The sequence below is a fragment of the Pinus tabuliformis genome, chromosome X, assembly GCF_031772625.1.
Source record: "Pinus tabuliformis cultivar Carrire ecotype Pingquan chromosome X, CPIR1, whole genome shotgun sequence".
Taxonomy (NCBI): Eukaryota; Viridiplantae; Streptophyta; class Pinopsida; order Pinales; family Pinaceae; genus Pinus; species Pinus tabuliformis.
Window position 1 is genome coordinate 435,194,260 of NC_142308.1, and position 4,794 is coordinate 435,199,053.

The 4,794-nt window shown below is 33.3% G+C and overlaps 1 pseudogene; it reads right to left on the bottom strand.

Annotated features, from left to right (window-relative positions):
- Positions 1-666: 666 nt before the first annotated feature.
- Positions 667-2,473, bottom strand: LOC149140435 (vacuolar cation/proton exchanger 3 pseudogene; annotated as a pseudogene).
- Between the last annotated feature and the right edge of the window lie 2,321 nt (positions 2,474-4,794).

The following is a 4,794-nucleotide window of genomic DNA, read 5'->3' on the forward strand; positions in this document are numbered from 1 at the left end:
CAAATGTCACGACATATGTAATTAACTCCTTCAACCTTTCAATAATGAATGTGATTTCGAGAGATCACATCTGCATGGACTTGGATCATCGTGCACCTGTAAAAGTACATAACTTGCATGAAAACTGTAAGAGATTTTTGAAATATATAAAATGCAAGAATGAGTATGAATGCTTAGCAACCAAAATAAAATGAAATGAATTTTTTTTACCTGTTGCCTTTGCGCGCTCGTTCCCAACTCCAACAAGACAAGTTAGCATAAAATGTTTTCAGCTCTTATGAAATGTCCATTTGCAATTTTTTTAATTGTTTTGTGTTTTTTTTTAATTGTTTTGAAATTATATATATATATATATATATATATATATATATATTATATATATATATTTTATTATATATATTTTTTATATATTTTTTTTTAATTGTTTCGATTTTTTTTTTTGTTTTGTTGTTGTTTTTTTTCATAAAACTAAAATTTAAAACTATTTTTTTCTTTTATTAAACTAGAAGTAGCGGCAAACTATGAGCATGTAAGTAATACACTTTGATGAAACCAGTGATCATAAATAGAAAGCAATATAACTGCTATCATAATAATTGAGGGGGCTTGACCAGTGCCTGACACGTTGGATGCAAATGTGTGTTGTTTGAATGTGTCACGTAAGAGCTAACAAACTTGATGAAGGTAAGCATAAACCTGAAGCATGAATGCTACCACAAGAACTGTGATAAAGAGTGTGGCAGTCTCAAAGAGCTGAAAGTTTAGATCCATAGGTTTTCCCGTGATCCAGCCAACAAAAACACAAAATGGAATCATAAACATTGATATTTGTGTTGAGGATCCAATTGCAACACCCAAAGAAATGTCCAGTTTATCTTTCATGGCAAACATTATTGCACTTGCATGCTCTGTAGCATTCCCAACTAATGGAAGCAAGATAACGCTCATAAAGGAAACTGACACTTTCCAGTTATCAGATGCCCCCTTCATTGTATTAACAAGATAACTGGACAGAAAAGAAACAAATGCAGTCACTATAGCCAGCCATAATACTGCTTCCCACAATGTTAGCTCTGGAAGATCGTCTTCCTCTGACCCTCCATCATTCCCCAAATGCATATGCTACAAGCATGACACAGCTTGTAAACCTTGAAAGAGGTAACTCTGATTGACTAGCATGGAGTTCCGTATGAGTAAAGTGCAGCACAGTTGGGAAAAGCAGGCCCATAACAACCATCAGCAATAATCCCGAATTAACAACAACAGTTGCCTTGTTAAAAGTTTGATCTTTCTTATTGTGTACGCCCCCAACTTCCACATAATTGCAGGAATTGGGCTTCAATTCGTCCCCTTTTTCCACTTAATATCATGCGAACGATCTTCTGTTCAAGCTTTGCCGTCTCCTTGGTGATCTTCAACTTGCACTCATCTTTGATGACTTTATGGCACGCATTGGATATCAGAGAATCAGTGTCGAGATATTGAGGGCGTATCCCCAATCTCTCCATCATGTTGCTTAGCCTGAATACGTCGAGAGGAGATTTGGGGCTCGATTTCAACATATTTACTGCAACAAATGAAAGCGAGATTCCATCAGATGCTTTCTAGCTTGAAGTGACTTCTCCTCATCTCCTATAACCAATGAAATAATTGGGCTAGATTGCATGAGGAATTGGCGCGATCTATCCCAAATTTTATGAACTGAAACCTAATTTTGCTCATGGATTTTCGAGTGTTCTTTCCTGCTAAACTTAGCAAATGCACACAATTTCTGGCGAATGTCCCTCATTAGAAACATTGTTATCGAAATGATAAGATTTTAGGGATAGAAATTTAGGTTTTTCGCTAAGATCTCCATTACCTACGCTCAATGCGGCCATGTTGCTTTAGACGCGACGTGGATAATATCGATCCAATGTTGTGACTCTTCTCATGGCCTCGAACTCAGTGAGTCTATGCAAGAGAATGGGTTATGACAGAAAGCGATAGCTAGACACGTCAATTTCTGAGCTCATAATATTTCCGATGCTCGAATGTGCTTATCGCAGGAGTTAGCGTTGTCCTTTTCAATCTCACAGTGCATGAAATACGTGATTTATTTTGGTGTGGGATTCCTACTCCAGGTGCCTCATGGTTGCTGGAGCAACCCCTTGATCAAAAATGGCAACGGGTTGTTTTGTTACCAGCTTGCGGAGGTCATTTCTACTGTCACTCTTGGTACGGGCAATTCTCTAGGTCCAGAGGGGCCAAGTGTTGAAATAGATTCATCAATAGCACAAGGGATTGGAAAAATGTTGCAATGCGGCAAAGGAAAACGATTATCTGCTGAAATTTCCTCATGTTTCAATGCACCTGTTGCTGAATGCTTCCTTGCTGTGGAGTTAGTTTTATGGCCATCATTTGCAGATTTGTCTCCTTCATTAACAAATACAACCTCAACGGTGATACTGAGTGCAGTAATAACATCTGTCATATCACACGCTGGCCTTGGTTATCGTGGGAGGAGTTCGATAAAGTTGTGTTCAATGCAGCGCGTGAAATGGTTAACTGATAAATCCCTCTGGGGCCGTGGAAAGCCAAGAATGATTTTTTCAAAGCCACGTCATGCATTTTTCTAAAAAAAAATTTAATTTTTTTTTTTTAATTTTTTTATTGATTTTTTTAATTTAAAAAGAAATGAAATTTTATCCTTAATTTTTTTTTTTAAACTAAAATTAAAAAAAAAATGGTTTATGTTCTATTTGTTCTGTAACTAAAAAAAATGATTTATTTTGTTTTTTTTTTTAATTAATATTGTTTTTTTTAATTAATTTATTTTCTATTTCTATTCCTAATTTGTTTATGCTACTACCAAAATAAATTTAAATAAATAAATAAAAATAAAAAGGAATTTATTCCTAAGAATTTTTATGTTAAAATCAATTTTATTTTCTTTTAAAGAAATTGAATTTATTCTAATTTTTTTAATTTTTTTATATTGTTTTAAAATCAAAATCTTATAAAAAGTCTTTAAATTTATTCTAATCCTAAAACATTCTAGGATTTTTTTATTGATTTAGGATAATTTTTTTAGCAAATGGAGACAAGTATATTGCTACCCTGAAAACATTTATAAACATTCTACTTTCTGATCCTCGATATCGTGTGAAAACGCAGGGGGAGAGCATACTTATTCGAAACATAAAATATGATCCTACCTACTCTATACTAATTGAAAATTACAAACTATTATGTGTAATTAAATTTCCAGTGTAACCATTCACGCAATAGTAGTAAAAATATATTCATTTTCGATTTCGCAATTTTAAAATGAAAATATACAAGGATGATCGAATCTAGTTTTTGTGAGTATGATCTAATGAAATAAAAACAAAATCGATCTAACCTTGTACTTGTTTGAAACCATTGAAACCACTTGTCGATAAGGCTTTCATAGGCGTGATTTCCACTTTGATTCAGATCGTGCTGCAACTTCTCTTCGTCCTCCTCAATTTCCTGTTCAAATAATTGTTCATTGTCAGATATACAAGATTCTTCAAATGTTAATTCATTGTTTTCTTCTAGAGGAGTAGTTAAGCTTTTGGCTGCTGTCAAGATCTCTTCTTCACAAGAAAAGGAGATCTTGACACTTGCTAGGATCTGAGCGAGTTGTTCCAAACTTATACTCATTGTTTTTATTGTGTTTTTTTTGTTTTTTTTAAGTGAATGTAGGTTTTTTATTTGCTTTCTATTTCTATGTTTTCTATATGAGAATAAACTTAAATGAAAATTCCTAAATGCAACTAACCCTAAATGATCCTATATACAAATTCTTCCTAAACAATCTTCTTAACTAGCTTACATCTAAGTTTTCTTCCCCGGCAACGACGCCAAAATGTTGGGCGATTTAGTTGTCTGCTAAATCCCTGTCATTTAATTTATCAATCCGGGGTATCGTAAACTTAGAAGCAAACCAAAATATATGGGACCTTAGATGAAACAGGTATAGGAAGTTTGTTTAGAATGGAAATGCATATTACAAATCTAAACTATCAGATCTATTTTATGAAAGCATAAAAAATGTTTGATCAATGGAATTATTTTACTTTAGAAGATAGAGAAGAGTCTCTTGTTCAAGAGTCCTGATTGTCCTTCTACAATCTTCCTATAATAACATTACCAAACACCTAAGAAAGCAAGAAATAAAGCATATAAATGAAAGCAAGTAAATATTGTTTTCAGTTCAATTCTTAGCTCATGGAGAAGAGTCTCCTAACATAGGAGGACTTGATTTCCCTTCTCACATAAAAACTATATAATGAAAGGGAATCAATATTCACATAAATGTAATCTAGAAAAGCATATGAGAAAGTAAATCTTATTTCAATTTAATCTAGCTCATGGAGAAGAGACTCTTGACTTAGGAGTTCTTGGTTGTCCTTCTCACATCAAAACTAGCTACTGAAAGGAGATCAACCTTCACACAACAAAACATGGCCACAACATGAATTCATACTAAAATTATCTACAAGTATTTACAAGAAAGAAATAAGATGAACATCACAATTAAAATTAGTATATTCACAACATTACTTTACAACAAAGTGTACTTATCTCAATATGGGGATCCTTCCATTCCTCAATGAGCACACATGAACAACTATCACACCTTAAGAATCAAATAACACTCATAACTCATGATTTGGAGAAAGTGGTATTATTCATGTTGAATGAACATAAATCTAATGCTAATGAATAACTGATAATTGTTTTCTCTCCCTCCTCCTTTTCCTTTGAAGGATTCTCTTCTTATTT